Source organism: Seriola dumerili, unplaced genomic scaffold (genome assembly GCF_002260705.1).
Source record: "Seriola dumerili isolate Sdu_G_001 unplaced genomic scaffold, Sdu_1.0 BDQW01000609.1, whole genome shotgun sequence".
Lineage (NCBI taxonomy): Eukaryota > Metazoa > Chordata > Actinopteri > Carangiformes > Carangidae > Seriola > Seriola dumerili.
In genome coordinates this window covers 1,405,563-1,421,990 of record NW_019174864.1, presented here as the reverse complement: position 1 = coordinate 1,421,990, position 16,428 = coordinate 1,405,563, and the positions used below count along the sequence as shown (strand labels likewise).

Sequence of the window (16,428 nt, the reverse complement as noted above, 5' to 3'; positions counted from 1 at the left end):
GGGGGCACACAACTGGATCAAATTCCCGGATTAGAGAGTCCTCTGATATCTGTGGTGTTTAGCAACCACTTTACTAACATTTCTGTCAGCTACAGCTGGAATACAGCTCCAACACTGAATACAGAAAGTGATTTACACACATTTCAACAAATATTCTGCAGTTAATTTCAGTTTGTTATTTTAACTGACTCCACATTACGTATATTCTAATTGGTGGATTACTTTGGAGCTACTTTTGACTCAGACACAGACAAGACAAGTACATTATATCACTGCCTCCTTTCTCAGAAAACACAAGGCTTTAGCTGATAGGATTTAATAGTCTTTGATTGGCAAGCCAGAGGTTGAGAGGTATCTCAGCTGAATCCATGTCTCACTCTGTAGGAATTGAGCACTTAGGATCACCATGGCAACCTCTGAGTTCAGATAGACAGACACAGCTGATTCATATCAGCTAATCAGACAAATTCTGTGATGTCTGTGGTGTTTATCAAACATTTGACTGACATTTGTCAGTTTTTATGGCACAAAAACCTGTCCTTGTGAACGCAATATTGCCAGATCTCCTCAAGGGAATCCCTTCAAAATTTGCACAAATGTCTACTTCGACTCACAGATGAAGTGATAAGACTTTGGTGGTCAAAGGTAAAAGTCATGTTGACCTCAGAATACACTTTTTAGCCATTACTCAAGACTTCATATGGCAAATATGACCACATTTCACACACATGGTGGATATTTTATATGATTCTGAATAAACAGGGATGTAATCTGAAACTAGTCTGAGTGGCGGAGGGATACAACGGTAAGGCAGTAACATTAGTTTTTCAATCAGTCATTGTGACGCAACACAGACAGAGTTAGTTGCAGTTCCATTTTCAATAGTAGTTGCTGGCATTTAACAATGAAGTTTAGCTTTAGATTTTTGTCAGCAACCTGCAATGCAGTTTAGCTTCAGCTTGGGCAGAAGCAGCAATCCCACCACAATTTCTCCAGAAATTGCATTGTGTAGTTAATATGTGTTGTTTTGTACTTTCTGTTCTTTTGAGATTTGTTGTTTTATATGTCTCTGCATTTTTACAGCCCCCCCCCCAAATTTTAAGCATTTGTAATCCAAGAATGAGACCACCTGTGAGGCTTTATAAGCTCTGGACAAGCTGCGTTCTTCAATTGGCAGATAACATCTTTCCAGTAAAGCAACTGAAGACCAGCTTAAACACGTCTTTTTATTTATCCTCACAGACAGTATTGTGCTAGTTCACACAGTTCCATGAACTGTGCCAGTAACTAGTTCAAAGTTCAGTTCATACAGATGAAAATGAACTAGTTCCTGTTCATTGTTCATTTTTAAAAATTTGAACTAAGTTCACAGTTCCAAAAATGAACTAATTCACGTTTATTTGATCGTTTTTTATTTAAATAAATAGGCCTGTATTTTTTTCAATAGAACCTCCTATGAGTATTGTGAAATAAAAAGAGATGGAAAAAAAAGAAACCTCCTTCTACTCATCCATCACCAGCCCCAAATCATTGCTATTCCCAAATTAAATGAATTATTGTATACCACTGAAGATTCACATACATTTAGTTACATTTAAAATCCGTATATAAATATGATCCGTCTGAGTCTTCACTTGTTTGTTCATAAAACTTTCTCAAATGCTCAAACAAACTGGCTTCAGCAGTAGTAGATGCATCTGTACTGCTGGCAGATGTCATGTGACGTCCCATAAAACTGAAGCTGCTCGGGTTCACATTCATCATTTGTAAACTGATTAATTCAATTCAGAATTCACAAAAAATGCACAACAGTGCTCACAGACACTTATTTTTAAAGTATGTCAACCCTGGAGTCATTTTCAACTCTATGGGCGTAAAATCTGCTTCAGTAAAGTAGCATGAACTTTTTTAGTTGCTCTTGGCTTCGGGAGTTTACTACACAAAAGAGTGTAAGGGATGTGATCACAAACTTCTCTACAATGTGTGATCCACATCCATCTGCCTGATAAACAGTTCTCAAGATATTGCGTTCATAAGGCCAAAAGAGGTCACTGTGACCTTTGACCACCAAAATCTAATCAGATCATTCTTGAGACCAAGTGAATGTTTGTGCCAAATTTCAAGAAGTTCTGTCAAGGTGTTACTGAGATATTGCAGACTTTCGGACGAAAACAATATGCCTCCAGCTCTGACTGTTGCTGGTGCAGAGGAATAACAATAACACTTGATTTGGTGTAATAATGATCAGAGTAGGGGCAGCAGCAGCAACAACAACTGCTGTGTTGTTAAAAATTAATACATTTTAAAATTAATAATCTGATATCTATTCATTGTTCCTGAAGGGTACATCAACCAGAACGGGCAAAGGGACATCAGCTTGAGACAATTTATTGTGCGGTCACACCAAAATATGTTCTACTCAGGTGGAGAATTGAGGCTTTTAAAATTAAATATCTAAATATAGCACCTTTTTTTTGTAAGTTATTTTTTGGCATTTTTTGCCTTTATTATGATAACCACAGGAAGAGAGAGAAAGGGGATTAACATGCAGTAAAAGGCCACGGTCGCGTTCGAACCAGGCTGCAGTTAGGACTAAGCCCCAATATAGCATCTTTTAATGAGGTGATCTGTACGATTCATCTGAAAAGTTGATAATATGCCAAAGTAAGATCGTCCTTGATATAAGATCGTCAGATTGCCCACCCCTAATGCCAGCTGCCTAACATCTTTAGATTTTTTAGATCTTTAGATTTTGTACTAAACCCATTAGTTATACCACAATCTTCCCATATAAGGAGGCTCTGAATCAAACCGTACGTTTTTTCTGTCAGGTTAAGTAACGCTGGCAACTCACCTCAGGTCAGGGTCTGTCAGCTTGATGGGGATCACGAAGGAGTACTGTGAGGAAACATAAGCAAGTCATTCACTTTCTTCACACTGCCCTCTAATTCATCATTAGCACAATATCAACAATGTTCTCATATAAAACTTCACTGTATCAGAAAAATCATACAAAATAAGCAGACTCAAAACCTCATAGATTCTCACTCTCACTTTTAAATTTGGCAGCCTCCATCCGATCATCTCTACATGATAGTAGCTGTTTATGTCAAGTTGGAAGTCTCACCGTTTTGATGGACAGTGGTTTGACAGAGGTCACGTTCTTAATGGACACTGTTTCCACCACTGTGTCAAAGTTGAGGGCCTGCACTGTCAGATTATAGGCCTGCACTGCTGCAAAGTTGTCATTGGTGATGTTCAACACATTCTACAAGGAGAAAGAATTGTGACTGAATGAATCAGTTAAGTTTCACTGTTCTATCCATTAAACCCTTTGCTCTCCTTGCTTTCTCTCTCTACTCACCTTGATGTTAATTTGGACTTTGTCTTCAATGAAATATACAAAGGATGACTTCACAGCTACTGGAGACAGAAGGACAGAGCGAGGAAAGAGGGAGAACAACACAAGGAGGCACACACTGATAGACACAGCAACACACAGCTTCCTGAGAGGAGGAGATATCACAAACATCATCAGGTCATATAGTCCAACCAGTGGTTTGAGAAAAAACTTCATCACTTTAATTCAAGTGTTCAGTATTTGCTTCCTTACATGTGTCTGGGTCTCAGCCTCTGGTCATTACAGGGAATGACATCCACCAGCTTGCTCTCCTGACCTAGAACAGACATGGAGCACAGTTTCATATGTTTCATGTGTGCATTTTCTATTTAACATTCAAACATTCATTCCAATGTGGGAAAAATTTGAATATTCAAACTGTAATTAATCTATTGCCTCCAGAAACAAGTAGGGCCACCTCAACTATACAGATAATAAGAGGGCAAAAGGAGAACTTTAACAGCCTCAGTGTGTGTGTGTGTGTGTTTGTTTGGGTGTTCAGTACCTCTAGGTATACGTCCAGTACCCTGGCAGGTTGGACAGTGAAGTGTTTCTCATGTGCTGTCTCTCCTGTTGGAGCTCCGCCTCTTGAGTTCATCCTTCTCAATTATAGGCTGGTGGTCATTGTCTTTACCACTCCCATCGTGCTGTAACCCAGTGCCACCATCACATGTGCTGGGAACAGCCCCCATACCTGAAGAAAGATAGGGGTCAACTGCAAAACTTTGGACTAGTGCAGCGATTCTCAAAGTGTGTATCACCCAGGGGGAAAAAGGGGGGAACTAATGTTTGGACGTCGGAATGTTTTTCACGGTGGAACCATAAAAAACGCCCTTTCACCTGACTTTCATAGCAACTGCATTCAGGTCTGTTGGTTTTCAGAATGGAGAGATATTTGACAGGGACGAAAAGAAAAACAAGCGATGCTTTTGAGACCAGCAATACAACGTGCTCAGCTGACGGGAATCGACAAAAAGCCAAGTGAAGAAAATATGACGAAGCCTATCTTGCCCTTGGGTTCACAGTGAATGTGGTTGGAGATGAAGAGAGACCCATGTGTCTTTTTTGTCAGAAAACTCTGGCAGCTGACAGTATGAGACCCAACAAATTAAAAAGATACTTTGAGACATTACACCCCAGTAATGCCAATAAACCACTCAACTTCTTTTTTTTAAAGTATTTTTTTTGGGCTTTTGTGCCTTTATTGGACAGGATAGTATAGAGAGACAGGAAATGGGGAGGCAGAGAGAGGGGGAATGACATGCAGTAAAGGGCCGCCCGATGTGGAATTCGAACCGGGGCCGACTGCAGCGAGGACTATAGCCTCTACACATGGGACGCCTGCTTAGACCACTGCGCCACTCGACGCCCCGCACTTGACTTCTTTAAGAGAAAACTCAGTGGATATCGTCAGCAGGAACATCGGTTTGTAAAAGCTGCATCTGTGAACAACAACGCACTTTTAGCATCAGTTTTGAAAAAGCACAACAAAAGGAATGTTCATGATTTTGATAAGTCAATAAAGTTAAACATGGCTTATTTTGTAACAATTTTGTTCGGGTCGGGGGGAATGAAAATTTTTCTTCCTCCAAAGGGGGGAATGACAGAAAAAGTTTGAGAACCACTGGACTAGTGGAAAGAAATGAAGTTGTATTAGTAGTATTTTGAGGAAACATCTTAATGTTATGAAAATACATCTGTAATAATAATAAAAGACTAATTAACATACAATATTTTGTTATCAAAATATATGAATATCTTAAGTATAATTAGTACTACAATTTTATTCTCATACATGAATTTCTCTCATATAATTATGATCTTTGTGAGTTTATGAGTTTATTCTTTAAATATTACAACTTTTTTGCAAAGTTATGAGTAAACATTAATATTATTTTTTCTCATAAAACTGAATTAAAGCTATATTGGAAACATTACATTATTAAGTATTTAGGAAAATCATGATTATTAAATATTATATCAACTATTATGACTTTTTCTTAAATTATTAAAACTTTTTGCAATGTTCTTTATATTAACAATGACTATTTTCATAAAACTATATTTGTTTTATTTGAGATACTATGACTTTTTTAAAATAAATATGTTAATTCAAATAACATGAATTTCCATATAAAATTATTACTTTATCTTGAAATATTACAGCTAAAATATCATCTTAAAATTACACCTTTATCATCACTATGATCATCATTATCTTTATTTTTTCTACAAATTAATTCTCATAATCTCAGATTTTACTGACACTGGTCCTAATCATCCTAAAACCACATTGTCAGTCATCAGACAAAACAATGTGTTAAATGCAGAATCTTAAACACACAGTCACTAGGGGTCTCTCAATCAAAACAATAATAAAAAATGGTGTTGGGTGACATCATGAAATAGCATGGAATCATGAGTTGTTAAAAACACTGAATAAAGCAGTTTCACATTTAAAGTTAGTGTTTGACCAACGTTGTAAGGAGGACAGAGACGTCAAGGAAGAGTTGGAGTTGAGTTTGATGCTAACCTTTGTTTTGATTGTGTAATCCATAAATCTCTGGTTGGTTTTTTTGGAGTCTGAGAAATTTTTCTAAAGATGGCGGCCATGTTTTTCGACTGATCTTGCTCATTTGTAAGAGAAATGTGCCTCTCATTCGCCCAAGGCTGTATACCAAATTTGGTATTGATAAAGTAAAAATTTTTAACTTTAAAAACTTGTAAAACTTGTATGTTATGCTACTTAGCTCAAAATCCATAATGGTAGTGCCTATTGTCACAGAGGCTTTTTGTAGAGAATATTGACCTGTAGCTATTAGGTAAATTTAAAAACAATGGGACTCTCGTTGTGGCGGGGGCAGCCTTGCAAATTTTTTACAATTTTGACTCTTAATTATAGCACCACCATATGGCTGAATGGGATCATATTTTCTGTGAAGCATTTACACACCATTTGGAGTTCTGATACCAATTTCCGTGTGTCTGGCTCGTTCCAGCTCTCTGCAAATTGAGCAAAAGCTTAGGATGGTACATATTGATGAATAGGCCTCGCCCACTTTCATCAATCAATATGGCACTTCAGATTTTCATTAATACTTGCTTCCAGAACATGTGTACCAATTTTGGTGAAAATCTGTTCACCAGATTTTGAGGTATGTATTTTTGGCATTTATGGCGCCCCCTAGAGGTTAGGCTCAAAATGCTTTGGTAGGTCTACTCCCTGTCTTAGCCTGGAGATATGGACCAAGTTTTATGATGATCGGAGCAATGTTTAATGAGTTATGGCAAATATTAGCTAAGCCCCGCCCTTTGCAAAGTTATTTTGGTTGATGGCGACCATGTTTTTTGACCAATCTTACTCATTTATAGGAGAAATTTGTATATTCATCTCAATTTGAGCCGCAGCAGAAGACAAATACAGTGGCTTGCAAAGACTTAGTCAGGTTTTTATCAAAACATCAAAAAATGTGTAGTCTGACTTTAGAAAAAGAGAAGTGCAGAAATATAGAGCAAAAGATGTTCTGACAAACTGAACTACAGTTACAACAGTAACATGTTGGAAAAATTACTATATTCTGTTTCAACACTGCATTGGTGTTTATTGTACTGGGAACATTTCAACCTCTCAGCAGATCAGTGTCCTGTCACTTTAGAAAACTCAGGGTTTTTCCTGCATGGAGAATTGCGAGGCCGCCGCCTCCGTCAAATTTCATGCTGCCTCTGCCTCACGACAAAAATTCTAGTAGGCCTTTCTAGTAGGTAGTTTTCTCGGCACTCGGTAGATTTGATGTTTGTAACTGCAATTGCCAGTGGAGGAGAGATCAGAGCGCGAGAGAGGAGTCTAGGCGAGAGTGCTGAGTCTTAAGGAGTGTGTTAACAAGTGTATTAAAGCCGACGTTTACATGCTTTCAACATCAGTTTTTATTCATCTTCCCAGATGTTCTAAAAAGCATAAAGTGAGTGTCTTTGACCTGTCGCGGCTGGAGACGATAATGATAATGAAAATGTAGATATTGCTTCATTTTCATTGACTAAAACGAGACGAGACAAAATGTTATAACGTCATTTCGACTCGTTTAGTCGAGTTCATTATTTTTGCAGTATTCCTGTTTCCTGTGTCTCACTTCATCAGGTCGCACTGCGCCGACGCATGCGACATCACTTCCTCAATCCCTACTCGCGGGCGGCATTTAGAAATTGCAGCTGCGGTTGTACGACAATTTCAGAAACATAACACGACAGAGAAAAGGACCGATGGCCGGCAGCCAGTCGGGGTTCTTCTTTGGAAGAAAAAGACGAAATGACATTTGGACACACTTTCATTACATAGAGGTGGAAAAAAAAACAGAATGTGTTGTGGAAAAAGATGGGGAGAAATGCGACCACAAAATCACAGGAAAACATGTTTGGTTGGTAAAATAAATATGTTGTAAATTCAAATCAGAGCGTCTTGTGTGTCTGGAATGGATGTATTCTTGAGTCTATAAGGTAACAATAATATAATTATAAGATAACCTTGTTTGAACTGTGAAATGGGTTTGGCTAAAAGAAAATTTTGGTTTTGTCTATACTAAGTACTTATACTATACTGGGTTAAATAGATTACTAGAAAGAGACTAAAATAAAATTTTCATTGACTAAAACTAGACTAAAATGTCATCAGTTTTCGTCGACTAAAACTAGACTAAAATAGTCATGGATGATTCTGACTAAAATAAGACTAAAATGCTCAGACTTTTAGTCGACTAAAACTTGACTAGACTAAAAAGAGTATGAACGTGACTAAAACTATTAAAAACTAAAATGACAGCTTGACACAAAGACTAGACTAAAACTAAAATTAAAACAACACTAATCTCAACCAGTACCCTCAAACCCAACCTGGCCTGTTTACTGAAATCCAGATCTCAGTACCACCCTTCTCATTAGTGTCAGCAAGTTATCTGTTTCTTGGTCAATCTGAAATTCTGAGTGTTTTGAACAGTAACATCTGTCACTATTAACAATGAAAATCCAAAAGCACAGTTAATATATGCACTTGGACTTATGGCACTTATTTCATTAAACTCTTGAATAAGATTTGGCTATAACTTTTGATGTTATGTACCTGTAGATGTGACACAAACTATTACTTTCTGAATGATCTTGTAAAAGACAAGAATAAAATTCACATGTTTTAACAGACAACTTTGCATTATTTATAACTCCTGTTTAAAATGATCATGAGGTAAAGATATTTATCAACTTCATGGAAGTTTAAGGTATTCCATATAGTTTGTTCAATGTTATCTGACTCTTTAGATATGAATGAAAGGCAGAATTGTGTTTTTAGAGTTGTTCACGCCTGCCTGAGTGGCTTCTATTTGGTTACATTGCCATTTGAAGTGTATTTGCAGTGTATTTGCATGTAACTTTTATGGTTAAAAAATGTCTTCACATTATCAAATCTGGCCCTTTTTGAAAAAAGTTTGGACACCCCTGTCTTATGGCTTTGTTTCAACAATGGCTTTCTTCTTGCCACTCTTCCATAAAGGCCTGATTTGTGGGGTGCACGACTAATAGTTGTCCTGTGGGCAGATTCTCCCACCAGAGCTGTGGATCTCTGCAGCTCCTCCAGAGTTACCATGGGCCTCTTGGCTGCTTCTCTGATCAATGCTCTCCTTGCCCGGCCTGTCAGTTTAGGTGGACGGCCATGTCTTGGTAGGTTTGCAGTTGTGCCATACTCTTTCCATTTTTGGATGATGGATTGAACGCTGCTCTGTGAGATGTTCAAAGCTTGGGATATTTTTTTTTTATAACCTAACCCTGCTTTAAACTTCTCCACAACTTTATCCCTGACCTGTCTGGTGTGATCCTTGGGCTTCATGATGCTGTTTGTTCACTAATATTCTCTAACAAACCTCCGAGGCCTTCACAGAATAGCTGTATTTATACTGAGATTAGATTACACACAGGTGGACTCGATTTACGAATTAGGTGACTTCTGAGGGCAATTGGTTGCACTGTATTTTATTTAGGGGTATCAGTGAAAACTTGGGCTGAATACTTTTGCACGCCACACTTTTCAGTTTATTTGTAAAAAAAATTTCAAAATCATGTATAATTTTCCTTCCACTTCACAATTATGCACCACTTTGTGTTGGTCTATCATATAAAATCCCAATGAAATACATTTACGTGGTTGTAACATGACAAAATGTGGAAAAGTTCAAGGGGTATGAATACTCTTGCAAGCCACTGTAATAATAATAATAATAATAATAATAATAAACCTGTGCAAAAACAATAAATTTCTCCCCCTTCAGGGTTAGAACCCTAATCAAGTATTTGCATCAAATGCCAAAAACTTTTCTCAGTATAGTAATTTTTTGGATATACCATGTTCTAAATCTAAAACTGTTCTGTTTTCCATAGGCTTGTATATACATTTCCATACAGTGTCAGGGTCTTTCTTGGCCAAAAATTAAGACACGGTGGTACTAAGCGTGGGGGGGGGGACGTCGCAATATCTACATTTTCATTATCATTATCTCTCCAGCCGCGACAGGTCAAAGACACTCACTTTATGCTTTTTAGAACATCTGGGAAGATGAATAAAAACTGATGTTGAAAGCATGTAAACGTCGGCTTTAATACACTTGTTAACACACTCCTTAAGACTCAGCACTCTCGCCTAGACTCCTCTCTCGCGCTCTGATCTCTCCTCCACTGGCAATTGCAGTTACAAACATCAAATCTACCGAGTGCCGAGAAAACTACCTACTAGAAAGGCCTACTAGAATTTTTGTCGTGAGGCAGAGGCAGCATGAAATTTGACGGAGGCGGCGGCCTCGCAATTCTCCATGCAGGAAAAACCCTGAGTTTTCTAAAGTGACAGGACACTGATCTGCTGAGAGGTTGAAATGTTCCCAGTACAATAAACACCAATGCAGTGTTGAAACAGAATATAGTAATTTTTCCAACATGTTACTGTTGTAACTGTAGTTCAGTTTGTCAGAACATCTTTTGCTCTATATTTCTGCACTTCTCTTTTTCTAAAGTCAGACTACACATTTTTTGATGTTTTGATAAAAACCTGACTAAGTCTTTGCAAGCCACTGTATTTGTCTTCTGCTGCGGCTCAAATTGCCGTGAGCTGGAATGAGCGAGAAACACGAAGCATACCCAAATAACTGGAAATGATGAGCGATACTGGCCCAAGAAGTATGAGCACAATTGGCCACATGGTGGTGCTGTAATTAAGGCTTAAAAAAAGTCATTCAAAGGGCTATGCCCCTCACACTATTTGTCTGATTGACTTGAAATTTGACACACATTTCCAGCTCAATATGATCTACAAAAAAGCCTCTTGGACCATTAAAGTTTGCTTGGATAGATTTTGCTAATTTGCATAATTTGAAAAACAGTGAAATTAATAAAACTCTATACATTTTGAGATTAGAAACACCAAATTTGGTAGACTGCCTTGGGAGATGAATATACAAATTTCTCCTATAAATGAGTAAGATTGGTCAAAAAACATGGTCGCCATCAACCAAAATAACTTTGCAAAGGGCGGGGCTTAGCTAATATTTGCCATAACTCATTAAACATTGCTCCGATCATCATAAAACTTGGTCCATATCTCCAGGCTAAGACAGGGAGTAGACCTACCAAAGCATTTTGAGCCTAACCTCTAGGGGGCGCCATAAATGCCAAAAATACATACCTCAAAATCTGGTGAACAGATTTTCACCAAAATTGGTACACATGTTCTGGAAGCAAGTATTAATGAAAATCTGAAGTGCCATATTGATTGATGAAAGTGGGCGAGGCCTATTCATTTTTCCAACATGTTACTGTTGTAACTGTAGTTCAGTTTGTCAGAACATCTTTTGCTCTATATTTCTGCACTTCTCTTTTTCTAAAGTCAGACTACACATTTTTTGATGTTTTGATAAAAACCTGACTAAGTCTTGAAGCTCTGGTGAAAAGGTTTAATTCATTGGTGACAATGTTGAAGTGACTGACTGACTGCATGTTTTGACACGTGTGAACAAGGTTGATTGTTTTAGAGACTTTTTGCACTGGTGATTTAGTGTTGGGAGAACTGCATTAAGAGTTGTGAGAATGATGTTTCTGATGAGTGAATTGCATCAAAGAGATTGAGGAAAAACTGTAATTTGAATCACAGCAGAGCATTTTTACAGAGTTTAAAGGGGACATATTATGCAAAATGCACTTTTCCATGGTTTTCTATCAGTAATATGTGTCACCGGCCTGTCTACAAACTCCCCAAACATGAGAAAAGTCCATCCTCTCCGTCTTTTGCTTGCACCACCTTTCAGAAAATGTGTGCTCACACAGGCCAATTGGAGATTTTCCCTTGATGTCGTCATGAAGGGAGATGCCACCTCCCCCCAGGTGTGTGACACTCCCCGAGCTAGGTGTGTGTTCCGCCTTCTGAGTCCGCCTTGCAGCCACTATCGTTTATTCCCTCGCATCACGGCTCTGGTAAAACTGTGTCGAAGGTACGAGCGATGCACGCTAGTTACTCGGTTGACTGTACAAACCAACACAGAAGTATTTTTACCCCCTACGTCCGAGGATCTGAAGACCCAGTGAATTTGTTTCATTTCATTTTTGATGGACACTTTAGGAGTTGTAGCGGGCCATTTCACGTCGGACTGCTTTCTCAACGAGGGCCAGTACAATGCAGGATTCGCTACATTCTGAAGATAAAGCATGGCTCAGCACCGACTGTCCGAGACCCAACTTCAAACTTGGGAGCTGTAAGTTTCACCATTTTATGTTGCCTTACTGTATGTACACGAGAGCCTGTTGCGTGTGCGTGTGTTGTTAGCCTCGTCTCGTCTCGTCTCGTTGTCTCCCGCTTATCCGGATCCGGGTCGCGGGGTCAGCAGCCTCAGCAAAGAGGTCCAGACGGCCCTCTCCCCAGCCACTTCCACCAGTTCCTCCGTGAGAATCCCGAGGCGTTCCAAGGCCAGCTGTGAGATATAATCCCTCCAGCGTGTCCTTGGTCGGCCTCGAGGCCTCCTCCCGGTGGGACATGCCCGAAACACCTCCCCGGGGAGGCGTCCAGGAGGCATCCTCACCAGATGCCCGAACCACCTCAACTGGCTCCTCTCGACATGGAGGAGCAGCGGCTCTACTCCGAGTCCCTCCCGGATGACCGAGCTCCTTGTTAGCCAGCATGGCAGCTAATGTGGCTAACGTTTTGCCTCGTCCACACAGCCGGGTATAGCCGGGTACAGATTGTATGCAATTCTACTGCTTGGTATCGCTGTGTGACGTTTGATTAGAGCCAACCTGCTAACTTTATCACACTTGAAAGGCGTTTTAGCTGTCTGCAAAGTCAAGCCGGTAAAATTCAGACTAAACAGGCTTTGCAGCGATTAGCATAGGTGTCTGGGCTTGTTTGTTAGTGCTGTGAAAGTTAATGTTGAGAGTCATGCCTTATGATGTCCGTTTTGATGTTTATATCATGTTTAAAGATACAGTGCCTGTGGGGAATATCTAGATAAGTGCACCAGTTACAGGGAATATGTGAAAGTGGATAGTCTGTAATACACATTTCTTGCATTTTGCACATATAGTGAGCTATTGCAGCATTTACAAGCTATTGACAACCCAGTTTACACATAATTGAGTGCATTTGTTGTTATCATTTTTGCACTGCTTGCAGCTGTTGCCAAAACTACACATTTGAGGAGATGTTGGTGTAAACTCTGTTTCCTCTGTTCAGGCCAGCACATCAAGTGTATCTATACAGCTTCCTGCAACAAGGGATGTTGCATGCCAGACTGACCCACTGGAGATGCGTACTGTAGGCACAGTTATCCTTGAGGACTCTTCAGCCTCACATCAGAAGTACAGGTCTGTAGCGTCTGAAGTGCATCTACTTTTGATAAACCTAACAGTCATTTATCAGTCTTGGAATGCTGTGCAGGTAAATGAAGCTGTGGTTACTTAGAACTTGTGAGAGTGTGTAGGCTAAGGTTTCTGTCAACATTAACATCTTTGATTTTCTCTTTACTGTACCTCCAGACTCTACCTGGCTGCCATGTACTACAATGAAAATGCTGACTGACCACAAGCCCAAACAAAAGAAGGTGAACCACTGTTCAAGGTCCAATTTCCAAAGGCTATGAAGGGAGAATGCAGAGCTACACCAGTTAAGACTGAGCCGACATTCTATAAGTGTTATATTATTTTATTTTTCAACCAAAAAATGTTTTGTACACATTGTATTAAGTATTGCACGTATAATGTTATGACAGTTCCACCAACAACAAAATACAGTAAAGAAAATGTCAGGAGGTAGTTAGAAACAGACTTTCAGTCATTGTTTTGTAAAAAAAAAACATCAAAAAAGGGAAAAATGTAAACAAAATCTTTTGTGTTTTATCAAACAGGGAATGTGGTGGACCTCATGTTTGAAAAAGTCTTTTTTGACCTGGGACCATACACAGAAGCTGCTTTGGCCATCCCCATCCCAGAGGACCTCACTGCACAGTTCGAGCAGCCTGAGAAGGAGGAGGTCATATCCAGCTATGTGTCCCGGTTCTATCATGGGGCAGTCTGAAACCCACGTACTGGCCTGTGGCATCAGGAAACTCGGCACTGATGCGTAGGACCAGGCAGGCTGGAATGACGACCCAGATTCTGCGACCAAGGAAGCCCCAGCACCAGCCCGTAAAGCTCCTATAGGCTAGATACCTGTACCGACTAAAACAACTGGACAGGGCATTTAGTCTTGCAAATATATCTATGTTGTGTCTCACGATTTTTTTTATGGATCCAGTGAATCCTACAGCTTTTTTATTATCACTGATTATAAGTGCCTCATTTGATGTAAATAAATGCTTGACCGTTACTAAAGAAATGACTCCTCTGAATTCATATATTATTTGCACACTATCTGCTGATAGAAAAACTTTACAAATCAAAGAGCAGCTAAACTAATTTATTTGAGGGTGTGTTACTCCATTTGAGGTGTGTTATTACTAGGGTTGGGCATCGTTTGGATTTTAACGATTCCGATTCTCAATATCGATTCCTGTTCTAAACGATTCTTGATTCCGATTCTTTGAGGTGCGGGAGAGAAAAAAAAACGAGAATTTTCTCATTTGAAAAAGCCTTTACACAGGCCATTTTTATTTATTCACATTGTCAGTTGACTTGACACAGTTTAATTTGGTTGCTGTACTGTAACTAGGGTATGCTATTAGAACTTATTAACTGTAACTGTAAAACTGAATTCTGCTGAAATAACACTACAAGTTGGCAGCAGTCAAAATAAAACAAACTCAACCCCTGGCACAGTCGTGACAAATCAAAAACAGTTCTTGTTCAGGAAGATTATCATGTCTGCCTTCTCGGGCAGTAAGCGCTACCGTTCCGCACAGATTGTGTTTCCTGCAGTTGAAAACACCCATTCACTAGGTGTTGAGAACGCCTGGACACATAAATATGAGAAGGCCAGACATGACAGTAAAGGATAAGTTTGTTTCTGGGTCCAGAACCAGGCTGCAGGGTCAGACGATGTGATGATTGGTGGCGTTTCCAGGTACATCTGGATCTCCCTTTCAGCACGACTTTCCATGGACATCAACCCCTCCTTTGAGGTCCTCTTCATGGCATCCTCCTCAGCAAAAAGCTCCTCCAGTGGAGACTTTTTGGACTGTTTGGAAGGAGGACACCTCCTCAATAGTAATAGAAATTTGTCCTGTTTCATATAACGTGTCCACCTAAGCACAGAGACTTACAGAATTTGAACATGAGCCTCAAAGCGATGGGGGTACTCTCCACCTCTCCCATCGACTGCAATACATATTCAGGGGCTGATTTCCCCAAAAATGCAGAAGTGACATTTTTTTGTAACTTGATCCTGTGTCCACATTTTTGGCTCTAGAAACACCAAAGCCAGATATGCATAGCACATAGATCTTGGTATAGCATGGTCCGCTCATGGTTCTAATAGGAGTTCCGTTTTTTCAAAAATAGCAGTCATTTGAGAGGCTCGCCAAGCCAAAATCACACCCAGATCTGAGTCAGCTCTGTGGCTTCCACCTAGACACAGTTGTTGGAACCAGCTCGTTAAGAGAGTCTTTGATCCCTGTGATGTTTACAAACACATCCACAAAGACACAGACACACACACACACACACACACCCACACCCACACACCACCGTTTTACCCCTCTCTCCCCATTTTCAAATGTAACGCAGTAACACGTTTACTCAGAAAGATTTCAACTGACTTACTTTGTTCTTTTATCGGAGAACACTTTTACACAGTGATTTACTTCTACTGATGTCATTTCACTAATAGTAGTGACGCCATTCACGTGTTGACTTGCTGACATCAGTGTGGTGTCCCATCTCAGTTTCTGTTACTGGTAGAGTATATTGCTGCTCTGTCTGAACACAGTTAAACTTGCTGTTTTTTTTCTTGTTGTTATCACAGTCTAACTACCTGCTGTACATTTAAACTTACACTAGTTCTGTTCCAGCACTTAGGAGTTCCCTGCTTAGCGGGAACTGATATATCTGGTAACCTAAAGATGTTCTTTCATTTTAGCTCTCTCATTTAAGTGCCGAAGGTCTTGTGCCTGTCATGGTCTGCTCATGGCTCTGATAAACTGTTTTCATGAGTTGTCAATGTCAGATGAGAAATGCATCAACACAATGAGAAAACGTCTTTGGTAGTGAACTATGTGTGGATACAAAGGAAGCTTGTACAAATACAATGATAAAGAATAGTGTGAGGAAATGATGAACTTAGGAGTTATGAGAATGATGTTTCTGATGTGAGAACTGCATCAAAGCGATTGAGAAAAACTGTAACTGTGACTCCTCAAATTTTCCCTTTACAGTGATCATCCATTATGGCTGCTGTTCCTGCTGCTGACAATAGAGTGTGCTACTACCCTTTACAATGATTGATGTCATTGCTTACTACTGTAGGATCGGGTTTGCAATTCAGTTTTCCCTTGTCAGGTTGGTTTCTGGATCAGTTTCTT

General features: G+C 39.5%; 1 pseudogene; it reads right to left on the bottom strand.

The window, feature by feature from the left end:
• Nucleotides 1-2,850: 2,850 nt before the first annotated feature.
• Nucleotides 2,851-4,092, bottom strand: LOC111236274 (annotated as a pseudogene).
• Between the last annotated feature and the right edge of the window lie 12,336 nt (nucleotides 4,093-16,428).